The 17,183-nt window shown below is 39.7% G+C and overlaps 1 long non-coding RNA gene across 9 annotated transcripts in view; it reads right to left on the bottom strand.

Annotated features, from left to right (window-relative positions):
* Nucleotides 1-229: 229 nt before the first annotated feature.
* LOC140528052 (uncharacterized) overlaps nt 230-17,183 on the bottom strand; it is a 34,807-nt gene continuing 17,853 nt past the window's right edge. For 5 of the 9 annotated variants that reach the window (XR_011975040.1, XR_011975042.1, XR_011975038.1 and 2 more), the window contains one exon: nt 1,563-2,317. This is a non-coding gene — a long non-coding RNA (uncharacterized lncRNA). Of the gene's footprint in view, nt 2,318-6,205; nt 6,298-17,183 lie in introns of all 9 variants that reach the window. The other 4 variants (XR_011975043.1, XR_011975041.1, XR_011975037.1 and 1 more) reach the window with 4 other exon arrangements.

The following is a 17,183-nucleotide window of genomic DNA, read 5'->3' as shown; positions in this document are numbered from 1 at the left end:
CAATTACTCAACTATAGGTACAGAACTAGTGACCCAGTTGTGCTGGTAATTGTACACCCAAAAAGCTACAGTGTCATTCAAAAGAAATTTGTAAAATGTCTCCTATGTGTCCAGCCCTGTTCTAGGCAGATGCCAAAGGGAGTTTACTGTACACCGTTAGGTACATAATAAGCTTAAGAATATTTTATGAATAAAAGAATGGTTGAAAAATGTACAGAATACAAAATCATTATTTTTTTACTGATTTTTTTTTATTTACTGATTTGTTTTAAAGTATGTGATTCAGTAGAGAAAAACTCTGCTTTGAATGCTATCTTCCAACCAGATGTCTCCCATACATACAACAAAATTATTCAAGATTCCTTGAAAGGTGTAACAATGAAGATATCTTCATGCAGTGATCCTATGATTTATTTCAGGAAAGGTATACAATACAAAGGTACTTTCGTCCTGTATGTTTACCAAAGTTCACCACTGTCATTGAAGAAAATCAGCACAGAGTTCACATTAAAAGGAGTCTCTAAAGATAGTGAGGTTCTCCAGATTCTCCTGTTGGTAAACGTGTGTGTGTTCATCCTTCATTGCCAAAGAAGACCATGCCATCAGAGAAATAATGACGACTTGCACTTGGACTTTGTTGTGAGGGAGGGAGGGTTGTGCAGGTCACCAACCTTACTTCTCCTCCAGAACTGTCTGAATCCAGCGATCAGATATTCATCAGGATGACTGGAGATGACTCAGGACGAGGCAATTAGGGGTAGATGACTTGCCCAAAAAGTCACACAGCTAGTGAGTGTCAAGTGTCTGAGGTGAGATTTGAACTCAGATCCTCCTGACTCATGCACTGGTGCTCTATCCACTGCACCACCTAGCTAGCCTTGGTAAAAGGGTAAAATTTGATTAGTTAAAATGTGTACCAATGGAGGGAACAGTAAAACCACAACATCATAGACCACTGTGAGTATTTAAGAATACCCGAAGAACTTAAGAGAAGTACAGGGCTCCTATAGAGGGTCTATACAATGAAGAGCTGTTTGAATAAATAGAATTCCCAAAGAGAGCAATGCAAGGCAGTATGTAATATTCAGTTGTGTAGGACAGCCAAAGAATGCTATAAGAGTTTAAATAAAAGGGAAAATCAGTTTGGGTTAGGGGAAGGGTCTGTGGAAGAGGAAACCTTTCAAGGAGAACTCTGAAAGGCAATGGATAGGATTTAAACAGAAGCAGGAAGCACAGAGGCAAGACAATGTATGAGACAATAATAAGATGAACCCTGTGCTAGAATAGAAAGACAGGCAGACAGACAAAGAGATAAGTAGATGATAGAACATGTATTAAATGCGTATGTTCTAGGCACTGTGCTAAGTATAATAGGTACAATATGAGCAGGCAAGACAATTCCTTTAAGGAATTTACAGTCTAAGCCTAAGGCAATAAATAGAAGGATCTTGCTAGGGAATATTACAACACCATGCATCTCCAAGGCAATATTCACAGCATCGATGGTGACTATGAACATGCCAGCATAGTTCTGAATCACAAAATATAACAGACTCTCCACATGAAAGACAGAACCAAAACATTTATTCAAACACCAGAAAGCCAAATCCCAACACCAGAAATCCATCATAGTAACCAAGAAGTCAATACACATTAGCAGTTCAGGGGACAATGCCATTACCAAGTTTCCCCCATCCCCTCCCCTGGGGCCTTCCCACAAGCAAACAATCACAAAACTAGCTGTACCTGCCAGGGTCCTCTCTTCTCCACCCTAACTGCTTTCTCCAACTTCTTCCCAGTTCTGCTCCACCCTTCCTGTTCCACCTGTTCAGCAAGCTCCTTCCACCACGTGTGACCTAGACTTCCAGGTCATTTAAGCAGGTCACATAGGCCTATTAATGAATGGGAAAGATCTTCAAATTAAGCAAAAATGCATTAACAATACTTTCTGCCCCAAGGTCTTTCTTACCATTTCATAGGTCAATGGGGCAACTGGTGTGAACAGAATTTTACAACAATATAACAAGGATCACACAAAATAACCACATAAAACAATACCTTAGGGTATGACTTGAGCACAATCACCCTATTTTTCCCCTCTCAAACGAACGGGGCCTAAAATCTTGGGATAAGGTACAAAGGTCTCCTCTTCTATCACCACTTCCTGCTGACACTGGACATAAAGCTGTTGAGAGGTCAGTTCTTTAGCTGGCATCCAGAGCTTGATCATGCCAGGTCCAGGGGGCACACAGCACATCAGACAGGGGGTGACATCCAGCTTAAGCAATCAGGCATCTGCAGGTGGAGGGTACTAGACCTGTAGGAAACAAATCTGACAAATGAAGTGAACAGACAAAAAGACAAAAAGAAGAAAGGAGACAATAACCAGAAGCAGGGTAGATGTAGGGTCAGCTGTGCTTCTGGAGTCCATGAACCCACCATCATAGCCTCATTCATGGTAGAATATATTTAGTAACCATCTTCTCTAGAATAAACAACAGTTATGGCATTATCTTTCCCATGTGCTCTAATTTCCACAGCCTTTGGAACATCATCTGGCTTCTATTTTATCCATACTTTAGCTCCCAATTTTATTCTATCAATAGAACCCAACCCTTCAGTTCCTCTGCTAGTTATTTTGGAAGGAGGGTCAGTTTTCACAAGGGATATTGTTTCTCAAGAAATAATAATCACTTGAGTTCAATGGTAATGGTAATTTAAATGGAAAATCTTTCCCATTCATTAATAGGCCCATGTGGCCTGCTGGGTCACATGGAAATCTGAGTCACATGGAGCCTGTGGTGAGAGGAGTTTACTGAATGGGTGAAACAGGAAGAGACACAAAGAGAGCAGAGCTGAGAGCAAGTTAGTGAGAGAATGGTCAGAACTGAAGGATGCAGGGAAACCCACAGCTGGGCTGTGAATGTGAGCAGGGTATTTTGCTTAAGGGAAGCCTGTTTGTGATTTGTTTAAGGTGAGCTGGTTTGTAGGAAGCCTAGCAGGGGGAAGCTTTGGGGATGGTGTTGCTCTCTGCTTTGTTATTGTATATAGATTTTTGTTGCTGTGATGGATTTGGCTTTCTGGTGTCTGAATAAATGTTTTGGTTCTGTTTTCCATGTGAAGAGTCTGTCGTATCTCACGATTCAGAATTGCATTGGGATATTCATGGCCACCACAGATGCTGTGAATATCACACTAGTCTATCATTTTTACAGAACTATATGGGTCCATCACCTAAATTTTGGATTGTTACAATAATTTCTCATTGATAATTAGAATCTATTACTCCAGCCAAAACATGTATTCCTTGAAATGCTAATCCTGATTTAGGTAATATCCATTCAAAGTGATTTTTAGGGATTCTAACACATTCTAGTAGAGATTTTTCTTTTCTATCCAACCAAAAATCTTCTAAATAATGTAGCTCAGATCCTGCCAAACCAGGTGCCCCTGGATACAGTGCTGGGACATCTGGCCTAACAGTCCAATACTCAATATTTGGGATCTTATATGTTTGTTGTTTTCTAATTTGCAGATCTGAGGTCATCATTCTAGCTAGAGGTGTACTTCCTCCCAATGGTCTACTATTCAAATTACATAAAGTGGTGAACAAATTATCTTTCCAATGTTGATAAGAATTATTAGATTTTAACTTCCTTAACTGCTTTCAATAATCCATTCATTCTTTAAATTAACCCAGATGTTTTTGGATAATATGGAATATGATATATCCATTCTATATTGTTTAAGACACAATATCTCTTCATTTCATTACCTTTGAAATGTGACCTGCTGTCATTTTGAATGTGCATTGGGGTTCTATAATATAGACAGGATATCTAGGGTTTTACATTGGGTCACATTCTTATAAGGACAAGTCACTAGTATTTAGTGTCAACACAATAGGTATCAACACATGTACATATAAATTTGCATCCTTTATCTTGGGGTAGGCGTCCAATATAATCTATTTGTCAAATTTGGGCTGGTACTTTTCCTCTTGTCATCTCTCCAGTTACTACCTGAGGGATAGTTTGTTCCTTTTCCAAGTGACATATATAACATTCCTCTGTTACTTGTTTTAACAATGAATGAGAGATAACCTCAGTCTTGTGCCCACTGGACTCATTTTGCTAGAACCAGATTATCACTTGGTATCAGAGTAGGGATAATATGTTGAGTAGCAGTCTCTGCTAGTTGATCAGCATGTGCACTGCACTCACATTCTGGTGTAGTGAGGCCATGTGAGAATATACATGAAAAACTGACAAATTAGTAACCAAAGAGATGTCCCATATATCTTCCCATAATTCTTTGCCCCAGACTTGTTTGCCATGAATTTCCCAATTTTGAGTTTTCCACATGGGCATCCATGTAGCTAACCTATTAGCTACTGCCCACAAATCAGTGAACATATGACACAGTCCTCCTTGTTCTGTTTTGGTAGCTTGATGTATTGCCATATGTTCTTGACTACTTCCACCTATCCCAGTACTTTCCAAATTCTACCTAGTACATGAGTTACAGGCTATCACTTTCTAATGTCTTTTGTGTCCCAACCATATATGTCTCTTTTGTTCTTCAGTTAATCTATCATCCCTCATTCCATTTTACCAAGGACGATAACAATTGTTGCTTTGGTTCTGGGGGTATATCATTTCCCTCACTACCTATGTTTGCTATAGATTCACATAAAGCAGAAACTCCACTTTTGCCTGTTTTAGATCTATTTCTCCCATCCTTTGAGTGAACCAACTCAAAATATCTGTGATTCGCTGCTGAGTAAAATCCTCAATTATCTCCCTAAACACCGCACTGTCCCCTGGGTTCTGTTTTCGCCTTAGTATTGGGCATGCTTCTTCTTGAGAAGGCTCCCCTTCTAACATTTTTTCATTTTCCCCTTCTGACTTTGTTACATTTTCCTCTCATGTACTCTCCTGGCAGTCATCACCATGGCAACTAGGCTGGATCTGTACAAAGGCATGCACACTTATTTTACCAGCCCTTCCCTTCTTCTTCTGAGCTAACTAAACATCCTTTTCATCCACCTGAGACCCCTGAATTTGCTCTTTTAAAGGAGAGCCTGAATGCTGAGAATTCCCATGCAAACTAGAAAACTCTTTCTATCTGATTTCTTTTTCCTTCAGCAGCTCTTCTTTGTTTTTACACCTAATATGGTAACCTGCTAATAAAATCTATTCTCTCCTACACATCCCTGCCAGTTCTTTCCCTGGTTTTATTGGTATTCCTTGTAAACATCTTTCCAAATCTTTAGTTTCCAGTTTTCATAGGGTCAAGTACTTTTGGCCCATTTCCTTGCTAGGGAGGAATGAAGTAAATCTTCCCACCCTGGGATATCCGTTTCTTCCTCTGTAGTCTTTCTGCCTCCAAATAGAGATTTTATACCCTGAAATCCTGTTTGTGATGCCAAATGTAGTGCCAGTGCAATATTCACAGCACCAGTGGTGACATGAATATGCCAGAATAGTTCTGAATCACAAAATACAACAGATTCTCCACATGGAGGAAAGAACCAAAACATTTATTCAAATACCAAAAAACTAAATCCATCATAGTAACCAAGAAGTCAATACACATTAGCACTGCAGGGGACAACACTATTCCCAAGCCTTCTTCCCCCCTCTCCCAGGTCCTTCCCACAAGCAAACACTCATAAAACTAGCTGTGCCTGCCTATGTCCTCACTCCTCAGCTCTAACTGCTGTCTCCAACTTCCTCTCAGCTCTGCTTCACCCTTCCTGCTCCACCCATTCAGCAAGCTCCTCCCACCACATTTGACTTAGGCTTTCTGTGGGGAAAAAATATGTTAACAATACACACCAGAACTGAACAAGACCTTAGAGGTCATCTAATACAACCCCCTTATTTTGTAGAAGTAACAACTCAGCCCCAGATAGGAGAAATGACATCCAAACTCACAGTATTTATTTCACATAACATTTGGTAGATAGGATATAGGCAAAATTCCGAAATCATTAATTAAATAACTACCATGTCACTTAACAGCAATATGTCAGGCACTGTACTAAGTAGTGTGGATACAAAGGAAAAAACAAAAAAAACTATGCCCTGAAATAGTTTATATTCTGTTGGGGGAAATAGTGTATGCACAGGAGAGAGGAGCCAAGTTAGCAGAGTAGAAAGATACACATATGCTAGCTCCTAACCCACAGCCCATAAAATACCTGTAAAGAAGAACTCCCAACAAATTCTGGAGTAGCAAAAGCCACAGAACATCAGAGTGGAGGAGATTTCTGTTCCAGAGAAACCTGAAAAACTGACACGAAAGGTCTGTCACACACCAGACCCAGAGCAGAGTCCAGCCCTGCCTTGGCCCCTTGGCACCGAAAGGAGCAGATTCGAGCAGGCTTCAGGGACAGAATCTCCAGTAGCCACGCAGGTCCCTCCACCCACAGGCACCAAAGGTCAGTGAGAGGGTCTTTTCAGCTTGCCAAGAGGGGAAAGGGGTGTTTCCATGACTCAGGCCTCCTCGGGAGGCAGCAGCAGACAAGGGCTCCCAAAGCAGGCAGGAGCCCAGATCCATTGTTGAAGGTCTCTGCATAAACCCCCTGAGGGAACTGAGTCCCCTGTATGGTGGCCCTGCCCCCACCTGAGCACCTGAACTTAATCTCACAACTGAATAGCAGCCCTGCCCCTGCCCAAAGCACTGAGGCTGGGAAGCAGCATTTGAATCTCAGCCCCTAAGACCTAGCTGGGCTGATCTGGAGGTGAGGTGGGTGTGGAGAGGAAACTCAGAAGTCAAGTAACTGTCTGGGAAAATGCCCAGAAAAGGGAAAAAAAATAAGACCATAGAAGGTTACTTTCTTGGGGAACAGATATCTCCTCCCATCCTTTCAGATGAGGAAGAACAATGCTTATCATCAGGGAAAGACATAGAAGTCAAGGCTTCTGTATCCCAAACATCCAAAAGAAATATTCAATGGACTCAGGCCATGGAAGAGCTCAAAAAGGATTTTGAAAATCAAATTAGAGAGGCAGAGGAAAAGCTGGGAAGAAAAATGAGAGAGTTTCAAGAAAGGCATGAAAAGCAGGTCAACACCTTGCTAAAGGAGACCCCAAAAAATGCTAAAGAAAATAACACCTTGAAAAATAGGCTAACTCAATTGGCAAAAGAGGTTCAAAAAGCCAATGAGGAGAAGAATGCTTTAAAGAGCAGAATTAGCCAAATAGAAAAGGAGGTTCAAAAGCTCACTGAAGAAAATAGTTCTTTAAAAATTAGAATGGAACAGATGGAGGCTAATGACTTTATGAGAAACCAAGAAATCACAAAACAAAACCAAAAGAATGAAAAAATGGAAGATAATGTGAAATATCTCATTGGAAAAACAACTAACCTGGAAAACAGATCCAGGAGAGACAATTTAAAAATTATGGGACTACCTGAAAACCATGATCAAAAAACAGTCTAGATATCATCTTTCATGAAATTACCAAGGAAAACTGCCCTGATATTCTAGAACCAGAGGGCAAAATAAGTATTCAAGGAATCCACTGATCACCACCTGAAAGAGATCCAAAAAGAGAAACTCTTAGGAACATTGTGGCCAAATTCCAGAGTTCCCTGGTCAAGGAGAAAATATTGCAAGCAGCTAGAAAGAAACAATTCAAGTATTGTGGAAACACCATCAGGATAACACAAGATCTAGCAGCTTCTACATTAAGGGATTGAAGGGTGTGGAATATCATATTCCAGAAGTCAAAGGAACTAGGACTAAAACCAAGAATCACCTACCCAGCAAAACTGAGTATAATACTTCAGGGGAAAAAAATGGTCTTTCAATGAAATCGAGGACTTTCAAGCATTCTTGATGAAAAGACCAGAGCTGAAAAGAAAATTTGACTTTCAAACACAAGAATGAAGAGAAGCATGAAAAGGTAAACAGCAAAGAGAAGTCAAAAGGGACTTACTAAAGTTGAACTGTTTACATTCCTACATGGAAAGACAATATTTGTAACTCTTGAAACTTTTCAGTATCTGGGTAGTTGGTGGGATTACACACACACACACACACACACACACACACACACACAGAGACAGAGAACACAGAGTGAATTGAATAGGATGGGATCATATCTTTAAAAAATGAAATTAAGGGGTGAGAGAGAAATATATTGGGAGGAGAAAGGGAGAAATGGAATGAGGCAAATTATCTCTCACAAAAGAGGCAAGCAAAAGACTTTATAGTGGAGGGAAAAAGAAGGGAGGTGAGAGAAAAACATGAAGTTTACTCTCATCACATTCCACTAAAGGAAGGAATAAAATGCACACTCATTTTGGTATGAAAACCTATCTTACAATACAGGAAAGTGGGGGATAAGGGGATAAGCAGGATGGGGAGGATGATGGAAAGGAGGGCAATGGGAGGAGGGAGCAATTTGAAGTCAATACTCTTGGGGAGGGACAGGATCAAAAGAGAGAATAGAAGCAATGGGGAGCAGGATAGGATGGAGGGAAATATAGTTAGTCTTACACAACACAACTATTATGGAAGTCATTTACAAAACCACACAGATATGGCCTATATTGAATTGCTTGCCTTCCAAAGGGAATGGGTAGGAAGGGAGGGATGAAGAGAAGCTGGAACTCAAAGTATTAGGAACAACTGTCGAGTACAGTTCTTGCTACTAGGAAATAAGAAATACAGGTAAAGGGGTATAGAAAGTTATCTGGCCCTACAGGACAAAAGAGAAGATGGGGACAAGGGAAGGGAGAGATGATAGAAGAGAGGGCAGATTGGTGATAGGGGCAGTTAGAATGCTTGGTGTTTTGGGGTGGGGGGAGGGAGAAAATTTGGAACCCAAAATTTTGTGAAAATGAATGTTAATAGTTAAATAAATAAATTTTTAAAAAATAGTATATGCACAGTTAAGGAAATAGAAAATACATAGAAATCAATATAAAGTAATTTCACGGACAGAGAGAACAGTAATAAAGAACCACAGGAAAGACCTCTGTAGATGAGCCTTAATTGGACCTAGAAATAAAAGATAGCACTTTCCAGGTAGAGGCAGTCTGGGAGACAGAATGTGAATATGAGGGATAGCACAAAGGCCCAATTTGAATGGAAGATAGAGTGCATGAAAGAGAAAAGTGTGAAATTGGTCTAGAAGACAAGTTGGAATTGAAGGACTTTAAATGCCAAAGTGAAGAGTATGTAATTTGTCCTAGAGGCAATAAGGAATTGGTGATGGTTTTGAGAAGAGAAATGCAATGATCAGATCAGTGCTTTAAAAAATACTCATGGAGGGCCCAGAGCCAAGATGGTGGAGCAACAGCATGCACTTTCTACAGCATTCCTCCAAGCCCAGCCAAATATCAGTAAAAAATGACTAAACAAATTCTGGAGCTGCAGAACCCACAGAATTATGGAGTGCAGCAAATTTCTAGCCCAAGAGATCTTGGAAGGTCACTGGGAAGTGTCTATCGTGCCATGCAGGGGGCAGGGCATAGTACGTGGGCTGCACCAGGACAGACAGGACCTGAGCAGGCCTTGGGGGGACTGAATCTTTCACACCTGTGGTGGTTTCCAGACTTCATGACCCCAAAATGATGAGGAAAAATTGGAAGGTCAGTGGGAAAAGCCTGTGGGACCAGTGCAGGAAAGTGGAATGGTCTGATCTGAGCCCCAGGGTGGCAGAGGAGAAAGTGGGTAGAGAAACCTGAAGCAGCCACAGAAACAATAGGGGCAGAGACCCTATTTTTGGAGCTCTAGGTCCACAGATTTGGGTAATCCAGTGGCTGACAGTATACCCCTCACATCACTGGAAGCAGAAATATACCTTGAGAAAGAACTCAGAAGTCAAGTAAATGTTTGGGGAAATGAGTAAAAATCGGAAAAAGAATCAGACTATAGAAAGTTACTTTGGTGATAAGGAAGATCAAAACATGCAAACAGAAGGAAATAAAGTCAAAGCTCCTCCATCCAAATTCTCCAAGAAAAGTATGAATTGGTCTCAGGCCATGGAAGAGCTCAAAAAGGATTTTGGAAGTCAAGTGAGAGAAGTAGGATAAAAATTGGGAAGAGATAGTGCCATACCAATTAAACTATCAGACAATTATTTTCTAGAGCTGGATAAAATAATATCAAAATTCATTTGGAAAAACAAAAGGTCCAGAATATCAAAGGGACTAATGAAAAGAAATGCTTGGGAAGGTGGCCTAGCGCTACCAGACCTCAAACTCTACTATAAAGCAGCAATTATCAAAACCACTTGGTATTGGCTAAGAAACAGAGAGGTAGACAAGTGGAATAGACTTGGCACTCAAGATGCAGTAGGCAAGGAATATAGCAACCTTCTGTTTGATAAACCCAAGGACCCCAGCTTCTGGGATAAGAACTCATTGTTTGACAAAAATTGCTGGGAAAACTGGATAACTGTGGCGGAAATTAGGCATAGACCCATACCTGACACCGTACACAAGAATAAAGTCCAAATGGGTACATGATTTAGGTATAAAGATTGATACCATGAATAAAATGGAGAAGCAAGGAATAGTGTATTTATCAGATCTATGGAGAAGGGAAGAATTCTTTACTAAAGGAGAGATAGAAAGCATTATGAAATGCAAAATGGATAACTTTGATTACATTAAACTGAGAAGTTTTTGCACAACCAAACCCAATGCAACCAAAATCCGGAGGGATGTAGTAAATTGGGAAAGAATTTTTACAGCTAAGCTCGGGGATAAAGGCCTCATTTCTAGAATATATAGAGAACTGACTCATATGTATAATCATACAAGTCATTCCCCAATTGATAAATGGTCAAAGGATATGAACAGACAATTTTCAGAGGAAGAAATTAAAGCTATCTATAATCATATGAAAAAATGCTCTAAATCACTATTGATTAGAGAGATGCAAATCAAAACAACTCTGAGGTACCACATCATACCTATAAGATTGGCAAACATGACAGAACAAGAAAATGATAAATGCTGGAGAGGATGTGGGAGAATTGGAACACTAATTCACTGTTGGTGGAGCTGCGAGCGCATCCAACCATTCTGGAGAGCAATTTGGAACTATGCCCAAAGGGCTACAAAAATGTGCATACCCTTTGACCCAGCAATATCGCTACTAGGACTATATCCCCAAGAGATCATAAAAATGGGAAAGGCTCCCACATGTACAAAAATATTTATAGCAGCACTCTATGTAGTTGCCAAAAACTGGAAGTCAAGGGGATGTCCATCAATTGGGGAATGGCTGAATAAATTATGGTATATGAATGTAATGGAGTACTATTGTGCCATAAGAAATGAGGAACAAGAAGACTTCAGAGAGGCCTGGAAGGACTTATATGACCTGATGCTGAGTGAAAGGAGCAGAACCAGGAGAACTTTGTGCACAGCAACGACCACAGTGTGTGAGAGTTTTTTCTGGTAGACTTGGAATTTTGTAATAACGCAAAAACTTCTTATAAAAAAAAAAATCCCAAAGGTGGTTCTCAAGGCAAAATGCCTTCCATACTCAGAGAAAGAAATATGGAAGTCATTCACAAAATGTAGTAGATCATGTTTGTGTATGTGTATGTGTTTGTGTATCATGTTTTGATTTGTTATGTGATTTCTTTCATTTATTTTAGTCTGACTACATAGCATGACTATAGTGAAAATATACTCAATAGGAAAGTATATGTAGAACCTATACAGAATTGTATGCAGTCATGGGGAGGGAGGGGGTAGTGGGGGGTAGGTGTGGGGGGGATAAAATCTCAATTGTATGGCAGTGATTGTTAAACATTAAAAAATAATAAAAAAAATTAAAAAAAATTAAAAAAAGAGAAAAATTGGGAAGAGAAATGAGAGTGATGCAAGAAAATCATGAAAAATGAGTCAACTGCTTGCTAAAGCAGACCCCAAAAATGCTGAAGAAAATAGCACTTTAAAAAATAGACTAACCCAAATGGCAAAAGAGATCCAAAAAGCCAATAAGGAGAAGAACGTCCTAAAAAGCAGAATTGGCCAAATAGAAAAGGAGATCCAAAAGTTCACTGAAGAAAATAATTCCTTAAAGACTAGAATGGAGCAGATAGAAGCTAATGACTTTATGAAAAATCAAGAAATTATAAAACAAAAACCAAAGGAATGACAAAATAGCAGAAAATGTGAAATATCTCATTGGAAAAACAACTGACCTGGAAAATAGATCCAGGAAAGACAATTTTTAAATTATGGGACTACTTGAAAGTCATGATCAAAAAAAAAGCCTAGAAATCATCTTTCATGAAATTATCAAGGAAAACTGCCTTGATATTCTTGAACCACAGGGTAAAATAAATATTAAAAGAATCCATCAATCACCTCCTGCAAGAGATCTGAAAAGAAAAACCCCTAGGAATATTGTAGTCAAATTCCAGAGTTTCCAATTCAAGGAGAAAATATTGCAAGCAGCCAAAAAAAAACAATTTCAGTATTGTTGAAATACAATCAGATAATACAAGATCTAGCAGCTTCTACGTTAAGGGACTGAAGGGTTTGGAATATGATATTCCAAAAGTCAAAGGAACTAGGATTAAAATCAAGAATCACCTACCCAGCAAAACTGAGTGTAATACTTCAGGAGAAAAAATTGCCATTCAATGAAATAGAGGACTTTCAAGCATTCTTGATGAAAAGAGCAGAGCTGAATATAAAATCTGACTTTTAAACACAAGAATCAAGAGAAGCATAAAAAGGTAAACAGGAAAGAGAAATCATGAGAGACTTACTAAAGGTGAACTGCTTACATTCTTACATGGAAAAATAATATTTGTAACTCTTGAGACTTTTCTCAGTATTTGGGTAGTTGGAGGGATTATGTACATATAGACAGAGGGCACAGGGTGAGCTGAATAGGAAAGAATGATATCTAAAAAAATAAAATTAAGGGGTGAGAGAGGAATATATTGGGAGGAAAAAGGGAGAAATGAAATGGGGCGAATTATTTCTCATAAAACAGGTAAGAAAAAGCTTTTTCAATGGAGGGGAAAAGGGGGGAGGTGAGAGGGGAAAAGTGAAGCTTACTCTCATCACATTTGGCATAAGGAGGGAATAACATGCACACTCAATTTGGTATGAAAATCTATCTTACACTACAGGAACGTAGCGGACAAGGGAATAAGTGGGGTGTGGGGGGGATGATAGAAGGGAGGGCAAATGGGAGGAGGGGATAATTAGAAGTAAACACTTTTGGGGAGGGAAAAGGTCAAAAGAGAGAATAGAATAAATGGGGGGCAAGATAGGATGGAGGGAAATATAGTGAGTCTTTAACAACATGACTTTTATGGAAGTCTTTTGCATAACTACACATGTATAACCTATATTGAATTGCTTCACTTCTCAGTGGGGATGTGTGAGGGAGGGAGGAAGGGAGGGAAGTTGGAACTCAAAGTTTTAAAAACAAATGTTAAAAATTGTTTTTATATGTAACTGGGAAATAAGAAATACAGGGAATGTGGTATAGAAATCTATCTGGCCCTATAAGAAAATGGAGGAGATGGGGATAAGGGAAGGGAGGGGTGTGAGAGAAGGGAGGGCAGATTGGGGGAAGGGGTAATCAGAATGCACAGTGTCTTAGGGTGAAGGAAAGGGAGAGATGAGGAGAAAATTTGGAATTCAAAATCTTGTGAAAATGGATGTTGAAAACTAAAATTAATATATATATATGTATATATATATATATACATATATATATACATATAAATTTGGGAGTTATGTGGAATATGGATTGAAAGAGGGAAAGCCTGGAAGAAAGTAGACCAATTAAGGAGGCTATTGCAATAATTTAGGCAAAAAGTTATGGGCCCTAAATTAGAGTGATGGTCATATGAGTGGAGAGAAGGTGATGTGAGTGTGCTTTAGAGGCAAAAACACTGGGCCATTACCAGTCATCTTGATTTAAATCTTGCACTGGACTCCAGTGACTCTGGGGAAGAGAGTGAGGCTGATGACTTTGCATAGGTCTGCCTCACTAAAATCTAATTCTCTTGGAAGTTAAGACATCTCCCTCCTGATGTCATTGATCCTCGTCAAGAAGAAAAATTAATAACAACAACAACAAGAGGTAAAATCAGGACTTAGTAAATGATTGGATATGGGGTTTGAAGGAGTAAAGGCTTGAGGATGACCCCAAGGCTGTGAAACCTGGGAGCTCTCAACTAATAAGGGAAACTTAAGAAAAGAGGTGAGAAGTAAATATATAAATCTATACACCATAAATATAAAGTATCCTTCTTTTGATTTGTACTACTAGGCTCAAATTCTGTTTAGGTGTAAATTCAGGCGTGACCATAAATATTGTCTCTGGCCTTTATCTTTTTCCTGCTTCAATCTTGAGTTGCCGTGGGTATTGGTCCAGCATTTGGATGTTCCTAGGGTTGTCTCTTTTTTCTCCTGGCTGCTTTAGCCCCAGGGGCCACTTCCTAAAGAGAGCACTGCATGAGTCTATTGTGTTTATCCCAGAAATGTCCTGCCTTTGTACCTCAAAAGCTTTGCACAATAAGCACAAGATGTATAACATGCTAAACCAGTTTTGTGTATGTACATAGAGCAAATAACTGTCAGCTGATCAGTACAAATATTGAAACACATGAAGCAGAGCTGTCTCACTGAGGGGGCTGGGAGCATAATCTCTCCACCATCACCTCAGTCTCTGGCAGGGTATGGAGGATTAGGTTCACAGTTTAGCTGAGTTCTTAAATAGCACAATCCCAAATTCCAAGTCCAAAGCCCTACTTGGGCTCTAGTCCCATGTACCCATGCTTCTCAGGGCTTCTACTATACATCCAACCTAGAATCTTGATTCCAAAGTTATCATGGTTCAAATTCCCAGGTCCAATGAGCATTCTACCCCTTGTACCTAGAACTGAAAAGGCAAACGAAACAAACCAAAACACAACTCCCAAGCTGATTCTTAAGGTCACTGGGTAAGAGGAGGACCAGGTCAGTTCATGATACCCACACTGTGGGTAAATAACAGCCTTTCCCCTCCCTAGGGCAGAGCAAGAGAATATGTACCAGTCTGGCAGTTTAAAAAGATGCAGTCTTTTTCAACTATGCAACCAATGGAAAGAGGCCATTTACAACCATACAGGAGGGGAATTCAGGATGCCTCTATATTAGGTACTCTGAGCATGCTGCAAAGCCCCAATTCCATGAGAACCTGAGCCTCTCAAAACAGGAGTTACTCATGGGAAGACATATAAATTGATGACCAATGAAATTTGTGGAACTAAGAGAACAGTGTACATGAAGGAAAACTACACTGAAAGACTTCAGAACTCTAATCAGTACTGTAACTAATCACAACTTCAGAGAACTCATAGTGAAGTATACTTCATTTCTCTCAGTAGAGAGGTGGTAAACTACAGGTGCAGAATGCTGTGTGTGTGTGTGTGTGTGTGTGTGTGCGCACATTATAAACATATTTTAGACATGGCCATTTTGTTGATTTTTTTCTTGATCGTACTCATTTGCTACAAGAGAGGATTTTTATTTGGGAGGGGGGAGTTATTGGGAAATAACAGTAATATAAAAAAGAGCATCAAAAATCATTTAAAAAGAAAAAATAGAAGCAAATGGGATGTGAAGTAAAGGTAACAAGTACAGCTTTATCAAGGAGTTTACTATGAAAGGGAAGAAACTAATTTGATGGGTGACAGGGTTAAATGAAAGTTATGAGACATAGGGGACAACTGGGTATATCTATAGACAATATGAAGGAATATAAAAAGAGCACCAAGATTAGAATTATGGAACCTGATTTCAAAGTTGGCTTCTTTCACTTACTACTTTGTGTGATTGGGAATGTCACCTAACCTCTTCTCTGAATATAGATTTCTTCTTCTCTGAAATGGACTGTATTAATTTTAAGGTATGTTTAATTGAGAAGAAATTATTTAAGGGAGAGAATCAAGACCATGAGAAGGGAAAGGTGATAGATATAATAAGAAAAAGAACTTTCTTCCTCCTAGACTGGGACAAATAAGGAGAGAATGGAGGTGGATGCTGAAGGAATATGAGGTGGAAAATTCTGAGAGAAGAGGGAGTTTGTGACAGATGGCATTAATTTTCTAAATAAAATATGAGGCAATGATCTCTGATGAGAGGGAGGGGGTGATAAACTGCCTTGAGGAGAGAAGAGAATGCCTGGAACAGATGCTTTAGCGAATGTGAAAGGAGGAGTCAATCAGAGAAGAGTAAAAGGTTGCTGTGCAGCAATGTTTACACAGTTGAAAGTAGATAACATAATTTTGTAGTGGACCTCAGCACAGTTCTGTGATTTTTCTCCAGCATCATTTGAGTACAAGGAAGAGAGGACTGGATTTAGGGGAAGGATGCATGGTCAAGGGGGAAAGAGACTTGAGTGCAAAGCATTACATTGAACAGTGATCTAAAAGAGAAAGGAGATAAATGAGATGATGAAAGCAAGAGTGACAGACTGGGAAAGCAGGGAGCTGTAGAGTGACTGGAAGCTTTAACATTTTACACTGAACAGGCCCCAAACTGAGCTCATTATCTTCCTACCCCCCAAAATAAATTTCCTTTCTTCCAAACTTCCCTGTTTCTATCGAAAGTATCAACATCCTTCCAGTGTCCCAGGTTTATAACCCTGTATTATTCTTCATTCCTCTCTCTCCCACAGCCCACATTTCCATTGACTTGCCAAATACTGCTGTTACTAGTTCTACATGTTTCATATCTGACCCCTTCTCTCCATTCATACAGCTACCAAGCTTAGTTCAAGCCCTCATCACCTCTCACCCAGATTACTGCAACTGGTCTCCTGGCCTCATCAGTCCCCACTTCCGCCCAGGCCACAAGCTGCTGCCAAAGTAATTTTCCTTAAGCACAGATCTGACTATTTGAGGTCTCTCCTCAATCAATTCTCTAGTAGCTTCCTATTTCCTCTAAGATAAAATATAGGCTACTCTACTTAGCTTTTAAAGCCCTAGAGGAGACAACCTACCCTCCAACCTATCTTTCAAGCCTCATCGGGTATTTCTCTTCCTCCTGTAATCTCCAATTCAACCAAACTGACCTTCTCTCTGTTCCTCACTTAGAATACCCCATCTCCCATCTCAGTGCCTTTGCATTTACTGCCCCCATACCTTGAAGGCACCCTCCTTTCTTAATTCCTTTCTCTTAACTCCCTCCTT

Source organism: Notamacropus eugenii, chromosome 2, assembly GCF_028372415.1.
Source record: "Notamacropus eugenii isolate mMacEug1 chromosome 2, mMacEug1.pri_v2, whole genome shotgun sequence".
Lineage (NCBI taxonomy): Eukaryota > Metazoa > Chordata > Mammalia > Diprotodontia > Macropodidae > Notamacropus > Notamacropus eugenii.
Note: the sequence above shows the minus strand (reverse complement) of the source record. Positions and strands in the feature narration are given on the sequence as shown.